At 49.5% G+C, this 22,405-nt stretch overlaps 1 protein-coding gene across 3 annotated transcripts in view; it reads right to left on the bottom strand.

Moving 5' to 3' along the window:
- ZHX3 (zinc fingers and homeoboxes 3) overlaps positions 1-17,732 on the bottom strand; it is a 44,630-nt gene extending 26,898 nt beyond the window's left edge. For 2 of the 3 annotated variants that reach the window (XM_069871942.1, XM_069871941.1), the window contains exon 1: positions 2,939-3,024. The gene's annotated coding sequence lies outside the window, so the exon portion shown is untranslated. Of the gene's footprint in view, positions 1-2,938; positions 3,025-17,711 lie in introns of those variants that run through there. The other variant, XM_069871943.1, reaches the window with a different exon arrangement.
- Between the last annotated feature and the right edge of the window lie 4,673 nt (positions 17,733-22,405).

Below are 22,405 nucleotides of genomic sequence, written 5' to 3'. Positions count from 1 at the left end.
AGAACATATTTAGAGAAGCAATCACAGCACCCCGACCGACACACAGCCTGCAGCTATATATAACCTGCAGCTTTGCTTGTAGCTGTGGGCTTCCGCTCTCCTCTCCATTTTCCTCTGCTGCCGTCCAGTCTTCATTCCCTCATCCCCGGAGAAGCAGCAGAGCCAGCGCTATGTATTTCATAATTTCTAAACTTAACTGTCTAAATGGATAACCAGCCAAGTGGATTTCTGGGATGGAGTTCAGACCAGGGGAGAAAACAGAACACTGAAAAACAAAGAGTCACCCTGGGAAAAGGTGAGCCAGAGCTCATAACAAGGTTGGAAAATAGGAAAATTCTGTTATGAATGCCGAGTAAAGGAAAATTTAGGCTTGCTAGCTGGTCCTGCCAGAGCACAGCCAGTGACAGGTTCTCCTCCCCCAGCAACACGTCCCAAGTCTCTCTGTGCTTCAGCCAGCGTGCGTGCTCAGGCTAAAGCCCCCTGCCAAAGCCCCGCTGATCTGCTGCTCAGCTTGGATCCTGCTGACCATACCCTTTGCTCACAACCAGTGAGTTGCTTTGATTAAAATAAATAAGTGAATAAGCAGCACAGAGAGATTTAACCATATAACTAGCACAGATGCACTGTATCTCGTGAAGGTACTACCTGACCCCTTCAAAACCCTGCAGACAAGCAGCATCCACTCTGGCCCTAAGCGCATACACCAAGCCCCAGCAGGAGTTAAAAAAGAAACGACAATTTAATAAAAGGCAAAGGAACTGGACAAGTGTTGAAGGATGTATAAAGGTTTTCCCTCGTTAAGCACTCAGGTGCCCTGGCGCTCCCTGCTGCTGAGACGCTCCTGGACAAAGCTCCCCTAGCTCCACGGTGCTGGGTGCTGTATGTTATTTGCTCTGTTATCTGCTGTATATTATTTTCCCAGTTTAATTCACGGGAAATGCAAAGCAAGCACAAAACAGGGAAAATTCAGCCCCAAGTCTGGCAAATCACAAGAGTTCACAGAACAAGAAAAAGTGCTTTAAATGTCTGCTAGATGCCACAGGTTTTTCTTTTCCCCTGCTTTTCTTTTTTATCCTCCCCTGAAATGAAGGGTTCATTCTGAAGCAATTGGGTTTCAACACCCTTGGAAGAAGCTCAATGTTGAACGCTGGGACCTTGACACAACAGGTGACAACGCTTTCTATGCCAGAAAAAGTTTAACATATAAGAAGAAACAAATACTAGACTGCTGATGAAGTGGATTTTTATTCCAGAAATTTATGTAAATGTCCTGCAACAACTTGCACAACACTATCATCTCCCAAACGAAGCGATAACAGTGCGGCTCTGGCTGCTTATCTGCCATTCCTCCTTCAATAACACCGCTGCTCCTCTCCCTTTATTACACAAGCTCTCTCTGCTATGGTAGGTTTAATACCCTTCATACAGTCCTTTAAGTATTCAACATACGCCTAAGACTTTAACAAACAGGACTTCGTGATCCTTGGAATACATAAATTAAGAGGCACGATCTTGATCACAACAGTCTGAGCGGCTTTGCGCTTCCTGAAATTAAAGGTGGTTTAGAGACTTAAGCCAGAGGCAGAGAAAAATCTGAGTTTCCAAAAGCCTCGTTCTGAAATACGGCACAAACCCGCTGCAGATTTGGCACCGTGAGCCAGTGTTACCCTGGCAGCTCCTCTTTGAACTGCCTGAAGCTGGTGCTTCAAGTAAAATAATACAGGAGAGAGCTGGGGGAAAGGGGCACGGGTTGGGGTTTCCTCTGAGCAGCGCATGCATGCAGTCCAGCTGCTTATCCCTGAAACTGGAACGGCAACAAGGCTTTTTTTCCTAACTTCTTTCACATATTAAAATCCTAGCATATGATAGTTGCGATACACTCAGGTCCTTCTGTCTCTGCTGCCTGTCCTTCTGTCAGAGCTGCTGACCATCAGCATTACCACCCCACTGCCAACCTTTCCAAGTCTTATGCTTCTTATGCTTTCCTCAAGCCTGACTGAGCGGATCAAAACCTGCAAGCAGTTCAAGAACAGAGAATATATTCCTCAAATACCAGACTCCACACAGGAATAAGTCACCCTCATTTACCTGTGGGTTTAAAACTGTAATACCTGAACCAGCTGGGACAACAGGTTCATCATAAGGCAGGGAGAAACACCAGTCTCCCAGCAGCATCCCTGTGCGGGGACCCACTGAGGATCTACACATTCAAAAGTTAAAATCACCGCAAAGCCCCAAACACAGAGACTATTTCTGGTTTCCTCTCACCTGGCAACCCCATCTCAGATTTATTAGCAGTTGTTAGCTCTCTTTGTGCTCTTTTTTGGGGTTTGGCTTTTTTTATAACACGTTTGGAAAGGGAACAAGGCCGTCCCAGAACAAAGCCTCCTTGCAAAGCGAAGCCTGGTTCAACCTGATACTAGCACAAGCAGACAAGGCAGCCCCAAGCCCAACCCTCAGTATTCAGCCCTCCCAGAGGCTGGGCTGAGGAAGAACAAAATGATATGGAAAAGGCAAAACCAATTCTGGTCCCTGATGGCAATGCTTTGGGGGATGCTTCACCTTTTCTTGTGGTTACCTGGGAAACAGCTCAGTTGTGCAGAAACTTTGCAAGACCCTAGCTCTGACCTCCCTGTGGCCCATGGGATCTTCTGTCCCAAAATCCAAGAATAAGTCAAGGTTTCCTCACTGTGTTGCTCCACATCCCAACACCCACAATAAAACCCCCTTCAACGAGAATCACAGTCCAGTTTACAACAGTTAAGATTTAGTAGTTCTCACAGATGCTCCTGAAGTTGATTAAAGACGCTTATTTAATTTAGCAAACGGCAAAATGCTCATTTATACCTTGAGATCTGAGTTGATTTGTGTGGACTGAACAAAAAAGGTGATGTGCAGTGATGTGCAGTCGTGGCCAAGGAAGAACTAACTCTCTTACCTGGCCTGAGAAATTGCACCTTGCTTGCAAATCAACTGCACAGATCTGCTCCCTGCTCTTGTCTACAAAACAGTTGATCCCTACAGAAAAAAAAAAAAAAAGGTAAGAAAAAAAGATAAGTTGGCATCTAATTGGCATCTTTGATAAGACTCTTGAAAGAAAGAGCGTGCAGGGCACTGCAGAAGGATGCGCGTGGAGGAAACGCTTCTCAGCCACATGGGACTTTCCAGCAGAGACTGTCTGGTCCTGCAGGCTCCACAGTGTGTGGGACGCTGTTTTAAAATGGTTCCTATTCCCAAGGTACAATTAAAAGACTGACAAGTTACCATTTAGGATCTCTAAAGTGGCTGTTTCTATTTCTCCAGTATTTACACAGAGCTGGAAACTTGTCTTTACTGATATTGCTTTAAAGAGAAACAGCTATACTAAAGGCAACATCACTCACACGCCCTCCCTTTGTCTTCCAGCTCAAGTGAACCGCTGCCTGGGAAAGGCTGTATCATCGAGAGAGGCAAGTCATACAATTTACCATCCATAATATTCCATTTTAGAATCAAAGAGCATAAAATATTTCTAGCCAGCATCGGCTTTTGTAGGGAGGCGTGCAAATTGTATTATCTTTAGTCACTTCAATCTTTTTAAGTGCCTGAAAAGTTAAGCCCCAGAACATCATTTGCCATCTCCCACTTATTTTAGACTGAAAACAACCTTTTCCAGCATCACCGCTCCACGCCAGTGCTGTAGGAAGGGAGCACAGGACAGCACTGAGACAACTCCCATTTGCAGGAGAATAAACCACATCTCATCACGCAAGATGACCACCAAAAAATATTAGAAGGTATTTCCAAGCCATTTTCATCTTCTAACAACTGGTGCTCCACAAGCTCTTCAGACCATCCTATCCAGTTGTTCCTTTGAGGGAAAGCATTGCCCAGTATTTAATCTGAACATTTTCCTCTACAGTTTTAGGACCGTGACCTCTCGTCCTATCCACTGCAAATTCAGAAAGCAAATGCCACCTTCTCTTTCAGGTGCCTGAAGATATATTTCCTCCCTGCCTCTAGTCTTATCTAGAGCCAAACAGCTCAAATTTGTTCAGAGCTATGGTTTCTAGACCTCAGTCAACCTTATTACTCCCCTCTGGACCTCCTCCAGCCAAACAAGAGACAAAGTTTTATGCCCTATCTCCACAAATTTACAAGCAGACAGTGGCACAGTTCAACTTGTCTCTACTTTAGTTATTTTTTCCATCACAAAGGGAAGGAATTATGGAATTACTCCTGTTAAGCTAAAAATTCCTGTTGCATAGCTTTAAAAATTTTAAATCCTACTTGGGTTGGATTTGAAACAAGAGGTGTACGTATGCAACAATAAGCACTAAAGCTCAGCAAACGATAGTCACCACCTCGCTCCAAGAAAAGGAAACAGCAAAGAGACTCCCACTCCTCTTGGTTTTGTTTCACTGCTCAGGAGGATGCTCTGAGGACCACAGGGGACAAGTATCTAAATTTTACTGTCTATTCTTTGAGAGCAGAAATTATCACTTCGTTACATGTTTTATACAAGGCCTGATCATCTGTGTAATTATCCAGTTTGGCTGAAACAAAAAAGGCACTGGTTTCCCTTTCATCCAAAAATCTGAAGTCCACAGCATCCCGCAGGACGTGGGAAGGTTCCTGCACTGCCTGGAGGGATTTGCATCATTAGCTCCAGCTCCCGCTGTGAGCTGGGATATTCTGGGATGCGGAACTCTGTCAGTCCCCCGGGATCTGCTTTCCATGCTGAATAATGCATTTAAACAGTCAATACGTTCAATAACGTATCTGAACAGTTCTTCTGTCCTTACATCCAGACTCTTTCAGCTGCAATTACTGGTCCCGTTCACAAAGGATTTGTGGGAGCAAGGGGACAACAAAAGCAAAAATAAGTTTTTTTCCAGTAACCAAATTCCCTTTGACCAAAAAACCCCCTGAGCACACTGGACAGGCAGCGCTGCCATTAACTCATGTATAAAAAAGCCTGGGAGCCAGCAGTGAAGGTGCTATTATAATACAAATTATTAATACAAGGGACCTCATTGCTCTCAGCTTCCACATGCAGCCTGGTTAAAGCCAAAGGATCCTATTTCTTGTGAATGGACCCTGCAAATTCCCCAGCTTACAAAGAAAAGGCATTTACAGTTTTTACATTGTCCACAATATCTTCTTAAGGTGATTTGTCATTTAAACTGTCAGCTTGAAATCTAATCATTTTAAAAAAATGAATAAAATATTATGTATTACATTCACAGGCTGGAGCCACTGCCAAATTTCTCTGACAATTTTTATGGGCTTATAATCATATTCCTCATTTAATGTCTTATTCTCTTGCTTCTATGTCGAAGAGACGGGAAAGAGTAAATGGCTACTTAAGAACGGTATACGACGATCCAAACCAAAACTGAAAATGGAGCGAAGTGCCACAATCCTCCTACTCGGAGGGGATGCTCAGCAAGAGCATCCTTAGGTGTTGGTTGTAACACAGCAGCCTAAACACTTTTGGATGCTAGTGTCATTCTAAAGCAGGTTTTCCCAAGAGAAATCCTTTTTTTAAACGAAAAACATTTTTAATTGTGAGGCAAACATGTGGGAGGACAAGCTTTGTGTTTAGAATCATAGAATCACCAGGCTGGAAAGGACCCACCGGATCATCGAGTCCAACCATTCCTATCAAACACTAAACCATGTCCCTCAGCGCCTCGTCCACCTGTCCCTTAAACCCCTCCAGGGAAGGTGACTCAACCCCCTCCCTGGGCAGCCTCTGCCACTGCCCAATGACCCTTTCCGTGAAAAAATTTTTCCTGATGTTCAGCCTGAGCCTCCCCTGGTGGAGCTTGAGACCATTCCCTCTCGTCCTGTCCGCTGTCCCTTGGGAGAAGAGCCCAGCTCCCTCCTCTCCACAACCTCCTTTCAGGTAGTTGCAGAGAGCAATGAGGTCTCCCCTCAGCCTCCTCTTCTCCAGGCTAAACACCCCCAGCTCTCTCAGCCGTTCCTCATAAGGCCTGTTCTCCAGCCCCTTCACCAGCTTCGTTGCTCTTCTCTGGACTCGCTCCAGAGCCTCAACATCCTTCTTGTGGTGAGAGGCCCAGAACTGCCATTAAGAAATGCCTGGATCTTGCAGAGATCTGAATCAACTGGACAGCACAGAGGAAAAGCCAGTGGGACCCAGAGCAGATATTATACTTCCCAGAGGTACACCTCCCAGAGATCACACATCCTCCCTTACTACTACATTTGCAGCTCAGAAACCCTACTGCCTTGTCTTCTCCCTAAACTCTCCTTCTGCTTGAGGTGGAGCAGATGAACAGACCCATCTTTGGTCTTCCCAGTTTGCTCTACCCACTACAAACAAGCCCTGTCTGAGCAAACTGCCAGCTGGGTCCCGATCCCAGCTCCTGCAGGGACCTGGCAGGGGCTCAGCCTGTGGAGAGTTACACAAAACAAGGATTTCAGCATTTCTTAGTCAGAATCTAAATGTTGTCTTCCCTCCCCTAAAAAAAATAAAGCGCCTGGAGCACTACAGTGCTCGCTTCTACAAAGACAACAAACAAAATTGTATAGAAATAGAAGCAAAACCTTATTTTCCCAAATTAATGGGCAAATTCTACAGCATGAACACAAGAAAAATGTTGGGTTTGGTTGTTTTGGTTTTCCTTTTCCCCTGCAAGGCACTTTTTTTTTTTTTTTTTGCAGGACAGTGTTCCTTTATAAAAGCATTCTTCTGAAAGCACTTCTCCCATGAAGCTCCCCCTCCAACAGCTACTGTTACAAATCTGCGATAAAAGACGTATTCAGCAGGGTTTGGCACACATATAGCACCCAAACTGGCACTGCCAAAGCCTCATAATTTTATCACGAGCTCCAAAATATTTGGAGAAATAAAAGATGCTCTTGCTGGGAGCTTCAGCTAGGAAAAGCTCCAGCTCTCGGGGTCATGAGAACTTCAGATTTCATCTGGTAGAAAAAGAAGACAGACAGATAAGTGTCTAGACAGGATTCTGGAGGAAAACTCTGAAGCAGAAGTGCAAACAGGATCCTGATTTTCAAGGATTGATGGCCAGGCAAAAGGAACCTTTGATGGATAAACACTTGGTCTGACCCAGCTTCAGGACTCTGCAGACTCTCACTGGTGACTTCAGAAGATTTTTAGGGGGAACCATACTGTGAACTTCAGCCACGGAATCATCCTCAGAACAAATGCTCTGCTGTGGCTGTCCCCAGTGCCGCATCACTCAGTGCTCAACTACGTGTGTGGGATCATAGCCATAGTGGTCCCATGTTGCTGGAAGCATGGGCTTTGGAGCTCAGCTGAACAGGGATGCTTTGCTTGCCTACACAGGGTACAAGTCCTGGGCTCCTGAGCTAATCTGGCCACCAACCCCGCCAAAAACTAAAAGAAAAGCAGGAGGTCTTGCTCTGTTCTGCTCTCCCTCAACCCTCTGACCTTCCTGATCCTCACTACTGTGGCGTCTCCCTATCCCTTAGCATGCACTAGACTTCTCCAAGAGCTTCTGCACCAGCAGAAAGCCGTATGCTGTTATCCCTAACCATCAGATCAGACCAGCTGTCTCTCAAACCTCTAATTTAAGTTTGCACAGGAAAAATAAATGGAAATAAGACCCCACACTGATTCAGCAGTGCAGCAAGGCTAGTCCATCAAAGCCAGGAGATGTGCAGGTTCTGATGGAGGAGGACAATCCCCAGTGGCATGGATGGAGAACTTTGCCATTTCTGTAGAAGATGAGCTGAGCTCAACCCAAAAGTGAATAACACTTACAGGGCATCTTTACAGGGACATACACACACATATCCAACAGCAAGCACAGCTCCTCTGTCCTGCTGCTCTTCCCTTCCGTGCCAGAAACAAACCACAGCCAAACTGGACCTGGCATCCACGATGCAAGGGATGAGAAACATCTCAGCAATGAATAGACTTCAGCTGGAATCTCCCAGGAGACAATATTAAAATGAAGGAGGGAAGAAATAAATAAACAGAGGAGAAAAGAATCAACTTGCCCGTGTCGGCCACACCAACTTCTAAAACCATAAGTCAAGCCCTGAACACCACAGCACTGGCTCCAGGTCTGGGATGCTGAGAAATAACCAGGATACCATGGGGTGGTGTGAAGAGGGTGTCTTCCTACCCATTTCTGCCCAGGAATTCCCATTTTCCAGCTTTTCTCTGTAACCAAAAAGCTCTGGAGGTTTTGTTGGTGGTTTTTTTTTTTTCCTTTAAAAAGCCGAGATTTTCACTAAAGTCCTTGGTTCTGAGTGCTGGGCTTTAATCCAAGTGCCAGAGGTCAGAAGATAGTGATAGCCACCAGCAAAAACCTTTTCCAACCAGCTCAGTTGGCATCTGGATTTGGGAATCCACATGGATCCATTTGGGAAGCTCTTCCCAAAATACAGAGTTTAACCCCAAAACGGTATCATGCAGCAGCAAGCACAATGCTATAATACTCGGTAAATACTTCCCTCTGAACCATGCTCCCCAGGTCCTGCTCTAAATCTGGTTCACTCATCAGTCGCAGAAAATAAAAATATTCTCCCTGGTTTTCAGTGCAATATTCCCAAGCTGATCCAGAGAACCTAGGGAGTCACCAAGCTATAATTAGAGCTTTATTACAAAAGGTGGTTGGGATGCCTGTCAGCACTGAAGGAGACTCTGTATTTAAGGTACACACGTAGCAGCAGCGGGCTGTTTTTTTGGCTTTCATAAAAAAACTCAACTTGTTTACTCACCTCAAGTGACTTCGTTTGCTCCCTGCTTTGCAAAGACTATTTTCAGCCTCTACCTTGATTAATGGCATTTTAAAAAGGCAAAAAGAAAACGCCATCACGGAGATGGCTTAAAAAGATACATTTTTTTATCCACAGCTCATAATGAGATTACCAGCTCAATCTTGCTTTCCACCAAAAAAAATGTATATTAATCGGGTGCAGGACACGCACATTCACTCACTCGTTATTACAGGATTGTTGACATTAGCTTTTATTTTTAGAAAAACATGAAGTGTGGAGGGGAAGCGAAACAATGCGATACTTCTTTGAGACCATCTCTAACATTAGGAAAACATGCAAAGAAAATACCGTAGTGATTCGCTTGCATACCTTCCCACAGAGCTCCTGGCTCAAATTTGTAAAATAATAAATACTGATTCAAAGCATTTGGACTGGCCTGAGTATTTTTTTTTTTTTTAATAACATCTGACAACGTCACCATATCCTGAGCCTCTGGGAGGGAGAGAACATACCAGGGATGCTCTCTGGGACCTGGTCTCCCTCCCAGCCACCACGGATGGGGTAACATTGGGCAGATCTCATTCCCCACACCAAAACCAGATCATACCAGATCACCAGCTTGATGCCAAAGTGAGCATTTCACATCCCAAGCACCTCCAATTAACCTAATTTTGCAAATACCGTAATAAAAAGGTTGCTTCATCAAACGCACCAGGATTTCTTGCCTTTGCAGCACATATATGTGATGCCTGTGGGGCCAGGGTGTCAGCAAACACCTCCTGCTTTTCTAAATAAAATATTTGTGGGCTTACAAGCACTGAACTATTTCACAACTTAGCAAATGTTGCTAAAATTAAGTTTAAGCTGGAAAGAAAAAAGCATCTTTAAAGAGATGCTCTGGTTTAACACCTGATAGCAGCATCACCTGTGCTTTGCTGCTGGAAAATTAGTGCTGAGGGTGAGGTGGCCAGGGGACATCAGGGCTGCTCTAGGAGGGGAAAAACATCATTAGGAGATAAAATTATCTCTGCTAATACTGAATATGAATTCAGGTGTGTAATTACACCAGCTGCCAGGTACAGCTCTGCAGAGGTGACCTTTCCTGGGGCTGCCCGGACACGACACCACAGAGGTATCAGGGCAGAGAGAGGATTTCTCTGACCTCCCCTTAGGGGAAGGATTGCCCCAAAAAAGCAGCAGAGGAAGGCAGGGCAGAAAACAGATGCAGATCCATGTGGTAAGAGGGTGCCCAGCCCCTGGCTGCTCTGAAATCGCTCCTTGGTGAATGCTGATTTCCATCCTTCCCTTCAGAGCACAACAACAAAACATTCGGAGCTGGATCTTTGTGTGGTAAACAAACAAATCTCACTATTAATGGCCTCCAATGGACTTATTTTTGCATCCTGCAAAGCACCACTGCAAGGGAATGTTTTCTTCTTCCAGAAGACTATTTACCATTACATACCTACATAAAATTATGGATATTTGACTTAAAATGCCTATTTTCCTCCCAAAACCAGCAGCTGAAATTGAGCTCCTTGGTTGCAAAATTAGCAATATTTTGCATCTGCAATTCAGTTCCAAGAACCTCCCTCACGTCTCTTTTATAATCACATGCAGAACAGCTACACAGCACATAGCATTTTTCGCTACATTGAGCTTGAGGAAAATTTAAGACTTCTCCACCGCCCTGTCTTCTTTTTAATGGGAGAGGTGATTATTGAAATTAATTCGGAAAATAGCCGGCATTCACCAATCAGCTCAGCAGTCTGGGTTTTCTTCGGCTGCCGCTTACATGCTAATTATTGTACTGGTGGGATTATTTCCCATTCCCATTTGGAATTTACAGCACAGTAGGGAATTGATTAATTTAGAAGAAAAATACAAAAAGAAATCAATGACATTTTAAATTCAACTTTTTTTTTTTTTTTCTTTAAATTTTCATCTGAGTGTCATGCCTACAAGGACCTGACAAATACAACCCCAGCAGAACAGATGCACAAGGCACCATTAAGGGGCAGAACAGGAATGATATCTCCAGAGAAGACACTTTGGAAAAGCAAAGCAAGCCTTCTGTGTTCATCAATATTTCTGCTGTTCACAGCACCCTCCACTGCCTCACACCGACTGTACCCTTTCCCACTTGGCCAACACATGGAATTAGGAAGGAAGATCTCCCCATGAGTGGAAAATAAGCCCCCATGTCCAAGCCCAGGACTCCAGCAACGCTAGAACCCCCGTGCTGAGGTGGGAACAGGGCTCTGTGGGAGTGGGGAGCAGAGGTGGCAACAGCAGACATGTCCCATGATGGTATCTGCCCCATCAGCAGCTCTGATGAACCTGAACGGCTTTATCCTCACCCGAGAAGAGTGAGAGGGAAAGGGCAACGCATGTCCACAACACCCACCAGCAAGGACTGGGTTCTCCAGCCACCAGGACTACCAGCTTAGCACAGGCTGATGGAGACTCTGTTGAAGATACCCAGCAGAGAGATCCCTAATTTTGCACTGTGAATCTCAAATACTGCTTATCACCTCATTTAACCTGGAGAAGCATGCATGCTGGTACACCAGCATCGTCAACAGCAGGGCTTGGAGCACACAAGGGGCTTTGTGTTTACCTCGCAGCCCCTGAAAGCAAGGGCTTCTCCTCACCTCCACCCTTTCAGCTACAACTGGCCTGTTGAAAACTACAATTTAAAAAAAAGAAAACAAACTACAACTACCTGAAAGGAGGTTGTGGAGAGGAGGGAGCTGGGCTCTTCTCCCAAGTGACAGGGGAAAGGACGAGAGGGAATGGCCTCAAGCTCCACCAGGAGAGGTTCAGGCTGAACATTCAGAGAAAAATTTTTTCACAAAAAGGGTCACTGGGCACTGGCAGAGGCTGCCCAGGGAGGGGGTTGAGTCACCTTCCCTGGAGGTGTTTAAGGGACGGGTGGACGAGGCACTGAGGGACATGGTTTAGTATTTGATAGGAATGGTTGGACTCGATGACCCGATGGGTCTCTTCCAACCCGGTGATTCTATGATTCTATGAAATCCAAAACTATCCTGGATGGCAGAAAAACCTCCAGAAAGAGTGGTGGCACGAGGTAGAGCAAACTTGGCTCAGCACCATCAACCTGGGCTGGGCGAGCAGGACAACACCACAGCACTGAGACACAGACAGCAACAGCAGAGGGGGGGAAAAAAAAAAGCAAAAAGCAAAGGACCTGCAAACCTGCAGCAGTTGCTACACCACCCTCAGTCTTTCCTGCCTGTAAAGGAACATGAAAATACCAGACACTGGAGCAGGGAGCGCAGGCTGCTATTTCAAACATCCGCTGCACTTCACGGTACGCACAGGACCGGAGGAGCCGAGCCTAACAGGTGGATTACGGTCTTAATGAAATACTCACATTCATTTGCTTGCTCTGAGTCCAGACCACAAGTCTGCTTCCCCTCTTCTAGCATAGCTGAGGGGCTCTGTGCCTAGATTTTTGTTTGTAAATTAGCTCTGCCTCTGTAAAAGAGAGATGCTCCCCTCGTCTAAAATATTTTCCAACACGGAAATGATTCCTAGCAAAAAAAGAAAGAGCAGGATACATTTCAGAAGAGGAGTCTGCACTTACATCCCGCTTAACAAACCAAAGCGCTACACAACAGGCTCGCAGAACCTCCTGCATGCACTCCTGGATGAGTGGTCTTGGATGACCACCCTACAGGTAGGAACACACGTAAGAGTCAGTTAACCTTAATGCAAAACGTAAACACACCCAAGGCTGCAAGAACACCCTACATCTGAAGAAGCCTTGTTGGTTCCACACTCAACACATCAAGGTCTCCAAAGCCACTGAACACTGTGCTGGAGGTGCTGGCTTGTGCGTGACCACCTCTACAATGTTGACCAGGGCCAGAAGATCCAACGCGGACTGCAAGAGAAAGGCTGGTGCATTGACAAGTATTGGAGGCTGACATGGTCCTTGTGCTGCCAGCGTCTCAAGAGAGTACCCAGAGCCACCAGGAAGGTCTCCAGGCATTGAAGCCTGCCCTCTGGACAGGTATGAGGTGACAGTGACACAGTTGGATCCACAGACATGCAAGACCTCAGATCATTAAATATGCGACACATCAAAAAGCATCCAAGGCAACTTCATTTCAAACATCCTCTTACACAAAGGACATAAAGTACTCCAGTATGCTACAGCAAAGACCCCTGCTACTCCTTCTCTGAGGAGATGTGGACATGGAAGAGCTACAGGGCCAAGGACCCAAGACCTCAAGCCTAATTTTTGCCCTCTTAAACTCTTTATTCTTAACAAGGAGACAAGAAGTTTTGATACCTCTTTGAAGACACAAAGGTACCTTCTGATTCCTGACTATTTGGAAAAGACAGAAGAACAAGCCAGACAGCAGGGCACAAGTTTTCAGCAATAAATCCGTTCTCCATCTGTAGGACAACCTAACCACTGGACCTGCTTTCCAGATGGACACCAGCTGGACACTAAAGCAAACCACCAGTATGACAGTTTTGTTAAGATCTGCTGAATTCTGGGAGTGTTGGATTTAAACTGATTTGGGCAGTTGGCCCCACCACTGACCCCAACTCCTCCGGAGAACAAGAAATATCCCTCCAGCTTTCTGACAAGCACATGAATATAAAGAAAAGTGTCACAGCTTCTGATTTACAGCACCGCAATTGCAGAGCACGAGTCCGTAGGAGATGCACGGACTTCCAGATGGGAAGAGAGGACAACAGGACTGATTACATACAATTATTAACCTGTCTCTACACCACTAGAAAAAGCACAGAATATGCTTTAAAAGAAACAAAGCAGGAAGAAATAAAATGACTACCCATTCAAGTATTTGTGCAATACAGGCATGACACCTTAGGGGAATAAATATTTGCCTGACCTATTTCCGTACAAGAAGTTTTTATAAGGCCCATGAAAACCTCTTTATTTATCAAAGTATGAGAGCAGAGCACGGGTGAGCATCCCACACGCCAAGATGGGCTCCAGGAGTGACCAGCTCCCTTCTCATCCTTCTCACAGGACTAAACTGATCCTCTATGTGCCTGTAGGACAAAACAGCCTGAAAACAACCTCAAGATACCTGTTCAGGAAAAGAAGAGTTCAAATACAGACACAAACAGCAGAGAGTGGCCTCACCTGCTGGAAGCCCCCTTCAACCGATTCCTCTGCCTTTTGCCTCAGTGAATTTTTAAGTGCTTATTACTTAAGCCTGTCCCACCCAGGCTCTTTACTAAAGACATTGCCAGCTAAAAGCCAGGGTTCATTCCCCACCCTATTCCCGACATGGCCCTCTCAAATATCTATGCATTAAAAGAAAAAACCCCAAAGGCTCTTCCCTTTCCCCTTGAGCAGCCCAGCAGGCAGGGAAGCCCCATCACACGGACTGAATTATCCGAGTGTAACTGGGCAGGAGCATTTGGGTGGAGTTATAATGGAAACTTCTGGAACCTTAACAACCGTGCTATTTTATTTCATTTTTTTTTTTCCCCAAACAAGTGCTAAAACTCATGGGGGGCATGTTTGGAGCAGTGAGGGTGGCACCCACTTGCCTTCAGTAAGAGGAGCATTACAAAAGCCATCGCTGCAATTGAACACAAGGTTTAGAAGAGTTGTTCTCCAATTTTTCTATATCTAAAATAAAAATAAAGTAGGAATAAGGAGTGAAGGGCACACAGATAAAAGGGGAGTTCAGTTAAACACCACTCCATTACGCACGTAGAAAAAGGAGAAGGTACAGTCACACAGTGTCCCTCTGAATGGGGAGAGGAAAGAGAAACCATGAAGTCTTTGAGACGCATGAGAATGTCCTCATCCTGTGACTGCACCTGGTGGCAGCCCAGCCACCTCGGCTCTCCTCTTGTGCCAAGTGTCATCACCGGCTCCTCTAACTCCACTGCAGCCCTCATCCGACCAGGGCTTCTCTAGTGACTCCACTTCACTTCAGGCAAACTCACTCCACTGGCATTTTAAGCATTGTTATTTAGAATATTTGGCGAGAAAAACTCCAAACCACCAAACAAACAAAGAAGGGGAGAGGTACAAAACTTTTTTTTTTCCTTTTTAATTAGCAACATCAATCCTGTCCTACTCAACAAAGAAGAAAAGCCACCACAGCTACAAGAGAGATGCTGCAGACCTTCACCTCGAAGACCATCAAACACGAGCAAGAAGGACCTTCTCCAAATCAGCCTCCCTAGCAGGATTACACTTGTTCTACCTTGGAATAAGTGCTTAAGGTACAAACATAACCATCCTAGGCTCCTGTTTAGTTGAAGAAAAGAGAGAGGCACATCAGGGAGCGAGCCGGAGTATGCACAAGGTGAATTATCCTTAGGATGATCAAAGAAGGAGAACCTGGATCTGGCTTTGGGCTCCTGCTCTCCCAAGAAATTTCCCCTATCTCAGGGCTGTGCCAGCTCCCTGCAAGAACAAGGATGACAAATAATTTACATTAACCATGAGCAAACCAAGGACCTCTCCATTGGATGAGCCTCCCTCATGCTTTTTCACATGGAAATCAGACAGAAAAGACAGAAAGGGGAGAAAAAAACCTGCAAGAAACGGGGAAAGGCTGGACAAGGGACAGATACAGACCCACGGCCCAGGGTTATGTGGCTGTAAACCCAAGGGGTAGATCATTCCAGGAGCTACAAGACAAGCTGCTTTTCTGTATTAACACCATAGTAACTGAGCAGGACGACACAGCTTGCATACACAAGGGCACCACATTTTTGGAGAGGAGGAAGAAGAGGTCTAAAGAGAAGGAAAACCTTTCTGCAGAGCGAGGGGACACATTTATATAAAGGAGATCTTAAATCTCCCCCCACTGACAATCCAGATGGCTCCTACTCCCAGCCTGGCTCACCTGCTCCAGACTTCCAGCATCGGTCCTCGCATCTCCCAGGTGGAAGCCAGCAGCCTCCACGAAGCTGGTTTTGCTTGGCTTTGCAACAAGCATTTTATTGATAGAGATGTGCTCCTGCGAGTGACTTTGGGGCTTCAAGTTACCACAACTTTCCTACAGTAGCAGGAATTGAGGAGGCTGAGCACCAACAGGAAAACCTGTGCGAAACCCCAACCCATCTCTAATAAATTTAACACAAGCTACAGACGAGGCTGTATCTGAAGCAAAACACAACCCAACAGCCTCCTCTTTCCCATCCCCAAAGGTGGGTCAGGGCTTCAAAACTGTACAGGCATCCGTGTGCTGCGAGTTACTGAGATGCACTAAGAGAAAACAACAAACAAACTGGAACAGTCTGCTCCCTCTTCTCAACTACGCATCCTGAGTTTTAAAATACATCAAGGTCACGGACCAAACCTAGTTAATAGAAGTTATCATTAAATTGCTGTTTTCTTCCATGGTAAATAAAATGCCTCTGATCTTCTGGGTTGGTTTTTTTTCCTCCTCCTCAACTCTTAAAGAGAAATTAGCATAGAATAAGCTGTCCCAGTTAATGAAGTAAACTTCTGGCTTCCTATCCGTGGAGAATCGCCCCTTAGGACACTGTGATCCTTGGTTGGGGACTGAAGCCAGAGTAGGTGGTCAGGGAGAAGAGCAGCAAGACCCTTCCTGCCCAGATGGAGCATCCCTGCTGGAGAAAGCCCACGGCTGGGCAGAGCTCACTCCCTTAGGGGAGCAGGGATGGGAAAACACAGCTCAAGAAGGGCTTGTGTATGTTTTGGGTTTTTTTTCTCCAGGCATGCTGGTCAGCCTAACAAGAGACATCACCTTCCTCTCCCCTAGAAGTTTCCCATCACGTAACCAGAATAGAAGAAGACCCCTTGGCAAACCCTTATTGCTTGAGTTTTGAGGGTGAAGACTAAGCACACCTGAACCGGAGGATGGAGTTTAAAGCCCCAGACACAAGTTGTGGAGCTGCTGCTCCTCAGACACACCAGATGTCCATGAAAAAGCGATGCTGGAGACCTGCTCTCCACCTCGGACCTCTTACCGGAGCATCTCTGCTCTCCAACTCCGCTGCTGGGAGCGGAGAGGCCTCGCTCTGCTGGCACCTGGCCACACGCCGGCTGCCACCGCAGGTGCCCTAGCAGGACTTTACCCCAGCAGCCCTGGGGCTGCGAGCTTAACCCACCCTCCCCAGCCAAGCGAGGAAAGCTCCCAACTGGGAATCTGGGCACAGCGCTGCAGAGTCGAGTCCCAGCTCCGCCACAGATTCCCCAGGCAGCCTCAGGCACATCACTCAGCAGCAGCTCAGTTTTCCCACCTGTGCGAGGAGGAAGATGCTGTCTGCCTGCATCCCAGCCTCACGCCTCAAACCCGGCACCACCGGATTATTGGGAGCCGCGACCAAACCTGCTCCCCAGCCGCGACACGAGCGGGGTCAGCATCCCCATCCCCAGAGCAAGCGGCCAGCCAGGGCTGGGAAAAGAGACTTTCCTTCCTCTAAAGACCCAGAGTAAAGAAATAAAAATAAACCAGACCATCCTGAGGAAAAGGCAGCCGGGTCCTGGGCAGCCCCCCCTAGTCCTGGAGCAGCCCCCGTGCAGCCCCCCGGTAACCGGCAGCCCTTGTGCATCCCCCACGGTCCCAGAGCAGCTCCCGGGGGTCCCGGGCAGCCTCCCCGGTCCCGGGCAGCTCCCACACAGTAACGAGGAGCACCGGGCAGCCCCCGGGCAGCAGCCGACGGTCCCGAGCAGCCCCCGAGCAGCCTCCCCGCAGACCCCCCCGGCCCCCGGCAGCTCCGGGGCATCCCCCACGGTCCCAGGGCAGCCCCCGTGCAGCAGCCGGAGGTCCCGGGCAGCTCCCCGGTAACCGGCAACCCCTGTGCACCCCCCACGGTCCCGGGCGCGCCGGCAGCTTGCTAATTGAAGCGCTTTTAATTGCAATGTTAATTGCCAGCGAGCAAGGGTTTGGGGGGGGGGGGGTGTAACACACGCGTGCCGCGACCCCCGGCAGCTCGGGGAGAGGGGTTGGGGGGTTCGGTCCCGCGGGACGGGGCAGCGGGGCACTCACCCGCGGCGGGTCCCCGGCTCGGTGCGGCGGAGGCCCCGGCGGCGAGCGCGGGGCGGGGCAGGGGGGCGGGCGGCGCCGAGCGCAGGCACCGGCGGGGGCGGGAGGTTTGGGGGGAGAGAGAGGGGGGGGGGGAGATGGAGGAGAGCGCGGGGCGGGCGGGCGCGACACACGGCGGCATCAGCCGGGCCCGCGCGGGGCGGCGCCGTGACGTCACCGGGCGGGGCGCGCGCTTGCGCGGGGCTGGGGCGGGGCGGGAGCGGGAATGGGGTGTGGGGGGCGGGAGCTGGGAATGGAGAGCTGGGTGCGGGAACGGGGAGCGGGGAATGCGGTGCAGGGAAGGGGAGCAGGGAAGGGGAAGGGGGTGTGAGGGGCGGGAACGGGGTGCGGCGACGGGGAGGGAGAGAGGAGAGCGAGAGGAGCGGGAAGGGGAACGGGGAATGAGAGTGGGAAAGGGGGACGGGATCGGGGAGTGGGAACGGGGAACGGGAGCGGGGAAGGGGGGGATCGAGGAGTGAGAACGGGGTGCGGGAAAGGGGGACGGGAGCGGGGAGTGGGATCGGGGAAGGGGAACGGGAGCGGGGAAGGGGAACGGGAGCGGGGAGTGGAAATGGGGTGCGGGATCGGGAACGGGGTGCGGGATCGGGGAAGGAGGACGGGATGGGGGAAGGGGGTGGAGAGTGGGTTACGGGGAACGGGAGCAGGGAAGGGGGTGGGGGGCATGGGAATGGGGTGCGGGAGGGGGAATGGGAATGGGGAGCGGGTGGAGAGCGGGGAAGGGGTTGTGGGGTGCGGGAACGGGGAATGGGAGTCGGGAGCGGGGTGCGGGAGCTGGGAATGGAGAGCTGGGTACGGGAACAGGGAGCGGGTATGGGAGCGGGGAACGAGAGCAGGGAAGGGGGTGCGGGATCGGGGAAGGAGAACGGGAGTGGGGAGTGGGTGGAGAGTGGGTTATGGGAATGGGGAACGGGAGCAGGGAAGGGGGTGTGGGGCGTGGGAATGGGGTGCGGGAGGGGGAATGGGAATGGGGAGCAGGTGGAGAGCAGGGTAGGTGAATGGGGTGCGGGAGCGGGGAAGGGGATGCAGGAATGGAGCAGGTGGAAAGCAGGATACGGGAACGGGGAGCAAAGAATGGGGATTGGGGTGTGGAGTGTGGGAATGAAGTATGGGGAGTGGTGAAGGGGGTGTGGGGCGTGGGAACGGGGTGCGGGGAGCAGGTGGAGAATGGGGTGCAAGAACGGGGTATGGGGCATGGGAATGGGGTGCAGGAACAGGGAGCAGGTGGAAAGCAGGGAACTGGGAGCAGGGAACGCAGTACGGGGAAGGGGGTGCAGGGAGCAGGAATGGGGAGTAGGGTGTGGAGTGCGGGAATAGGGTATGGGGAGTGGGGAACGGGATGTGGGAATGAGAGCAGGGTGCGGGAATGCGGAGCGGGAGTGGAGAATGGGATGTGGGGTAGGGGAAAGGGCACCTGGTGTGGGCGATGGGGAGGATGGGCACGGGGAGTGGGCAGCGGGTGCCGACAGTGATAACGGGGAGCGGGTGTGGGAATGGGCACAGGGAACGGGTGGCAGGGAGGATGCTGCTGCTGCACTGGGGAAGGGGAATGGGAATGGGCACCTTATGTGGAGCTGAATCGGCTCCGTGAAACCGGCCCGTGCGCTCCCAAGGAAAGGCCACCTGTCCGTCAGTAGCTCCACGTTTTGTGCGGTTTGGTGGCTGGAAGCGCCTTGCCCCTTCCCACTCCTGGGCTTTACCCCTGTGGGGGTGAGTTTGCTTCACCCGGGGCAGGATGGATGCAGCGGGGGCTCCACTGCGCTCCTTTTGGGCTGGAGAGATGCTCTTGGGGCGGCCAAACTGCTGCACCTCGCGGGTTTTGGCAGCGGTTGATAAAAGCATGTTATGAGCAGGTCAGGGATCGAACAGAGCACTGACTATTTTTTAAATAAAGTGTGGTTTGGAAACATCATCTGTCTTGAAATAAGACACCAGCTTTGGACAAAAGATAAAAGATTTTCCAGCTGCCTACGTGTGCACATCATCCCTCGTTTCCTGGATTTGGAGCTAATGGCCAGACTCCGCTCACAGTTACATCGATGTAAATGTGATGTCACTTATCTAGAGCTGTTTGCTTTAAAGCACAAGTCTTGGCTGGATTATCAGCAGCTGGGACAAAAAAGCTAAGGGCTCTTAGTGCATTGCAAGTTCAGAGACTTCAAATTCCAGGACCATTTAGTGCTTGAGGCTACCAGCTCTCCTGGGCTTAGAGCGTGGCCGGTTTTCTCTGCAAACCCTGGTTCTTGGAGCCACATGACTCTGTGGGGATAACAACTTTCGGGTTTTTAAGTAAGCTCGAACCCTTCGTGTTTATGGAAGATGCGAACTTTTAACAGGTTGGAAGCTAGGAGCCGAATGAGCAGAGGCTGTTTATAAAACAGAACAGGTGGTTTTCAACCAGTCCTGTGGCCATAATTCACCTTTTTCAATGGTTGTGATTGGTGACTGTGGATGGCCACCCACAATAGAATCATAGAATCACCAGGTTGGAAGAGACCCACCAGATCATCGAGTCCAACCATTCCTATCAATCACTAAACCATGTCCCTCAGCACGTCGTCCACCCGTCCCTTAAACACCTCCAGGGAAGGGGACTCAACCCCCTCCCTGGGCAGCCTGTTCCTGTGCCCAATGACCCTTTCCGTGAAAAAGTTTTTCCTGATGTTCAGCCTGAGCCTCCCCTGGTGGAGCTTGAGGCCATTCTCTCTCGTCCTGTCCCCTGTCACTTGGGAGAAGAGCCCAGCTCCCTCCTCTCCACAATCTCCTTTCAGGTAGTTGTAGAGAGCAATGAGGTCTCCCCTCAGCCTCCTCTTCTCCAGGCTAAACACCCCCAGCTCTCTCAGCCGCTCCTCATAAGGCCTGTTCTCCAGCCCCCTGACCAGCTTTGTTGCTCTTCTCTGGACTCACTCCAGAGCCTCAGCACCCTTCTTGTGCTGAGGGGCCCAGAACTGAACACAGGATTTGAGGAGCGTTCTCACCAGTGCCGAGTACAGAGGGAGAATAACTTGTGAAACCTTGTTCCTCCCTACAAGGACCACACAGCAGCACCTTTCATGTTCCTCTCAGTCCAAACCTTGCTGAGATGCACCCAATCTTACACTCAATTACGTGAGCAACACTGCAATTATTACCTTACCCTTCACGGTCCTAGTCTGTATGACCCCATAGCAATCCCTATAGCCCTGTGGAGGGGGGAGCAATTCGCATCTGGCACAGGCTCCCTAGCAAGATACTTCCCACTCTGGACTGTCCTCAACCTGACCACAACTCTGTGAGGACGCTCTCCAGCCATTGCAAGGCAGCTTTTAAAGGGCAGATCTTTCCCAGAGCTGCTCAGGCTCTGCAAGCACCTTTCCCAGAGGGCTCGGTCTCTCCTGGGGTCTGAGATCTGGGGGTTTGTATAGTCTGTACCCTGAGGGGTTGAATGCTGGGAGGTTTGGTCTGGAAGATGAAAGAAAGACTGTCTTTGGCAATTCCAGCCTGGTGAGTCAAACTACAGTGTCCTTTTGGGGTGGTGGGTTGGAGAAGGAGGGAGGAAGGGTCTCTACCTGTGCAAGGCAGTTGGTAGCTCTGCCCGGCGCTGCTGGGGCAAACGAGCTGGTTGCAATTAAACACAAGAGCTGTTCACGATAAGTCACAGCTGCTCCATGCGGGAGTCTGCTGCCTCCCCAGACCCACCCTCCAGCCTCCCAGGAGTCCTCATAAACCCAGGAGGAGACTCTGTGGGAGGACTGGGTGCTTTTTGGGAGCCAGGGCCCTCCCCTTGCTCAGGTGAGAGGAAGGAAGCGGTGTGGAGAGGAGGAGCTGAGGGTGTTGCTGCTGGCAGAGAGCAGCTCCTGGGGTTTCTGGGCTGGTTGCCTCAAAGCTGAGGAGGTGCTGAGGTTCAGCAGCTGCCCAGGTAATGGGGAGGGTCTGGGCAGCTTGCAGTGTGTGGTGGATGGGGAGTGTGGTTGCACAGGGTGGGAAAGGGTGTGCTGCTTGCTGGGTGGCCCTGCTTGTTGCTGCCTAGAAGCGAAGTGGGCTGCTGTTAGCAAAATATCTGGCTTACTTGGGAAGCTTTTTAGCTGGAGAGGAGAGTGGGAGTTGTGTTGCCCCCTTTACCCTCTGCAAGAGCAACGTGGTGAAGGGCTGATCCTATTTCTGGGGTTGAGGGGTGGGGGTGTCCCCTTCCTCTGTAGGCTTTATTTGCTGAGAGTGGCTTGGTGCCCTTGGGCTTGCTTGAAAACGCTTCCTTCTCCCGTGTTCATTTATTAATCACTCTCCAGAGTGTGAGTCATTCCTCATCTCCCTAATTGACCTGTTCCATTCACGGTGGGGCCGAGAGATGCAAGAAGTCTGAGCCTCTTCTCTCTGTTCTCTGCTTGTCTCCGGTTGCCTTGGGCAAAACCCACAGGGAGTTAAACTCCTGAGTTGGAAGCTGAGGCAGAGCTGTCCTCTCCCTGCTGCCCAAGCCCTGGGCTGTTCCCAGGGACTCTTTCCACACCCAGATTCCATGCGATGTGCAGGTTTACCTGCCAGGGATTTTTCCTGTGCATTTTTCAGGTCTATCTCCATGTATACCCCAGCCAGGAGCCCTTTGCTGCTGCCGTGGGAGCATTTGGGACACAACAACCCTGTGCAGCTACAGACTAGGAGAAGTC

Source organism: Phaenicophaeus curvirostris, chromosome 18 (assembly GCF_032191515.1).
Source record: "Phaenicophaeus curvirostris isolate KB17595 chromosome 18, BPBGC_Pcur_1.0, whole genome shotgun sequence".
NCBI lineage: Eukaryota > Metazoa > Chordata > Aves > Cuculiformes > Cuculidae > Phaenicophaeus > Phaenicophaeus curvirostris.
The sequence above is the reverse complement of the archived record's forward strand: the minus strand, read 5'-3'. Positions and strand labels throughout refer to the sequence as shown.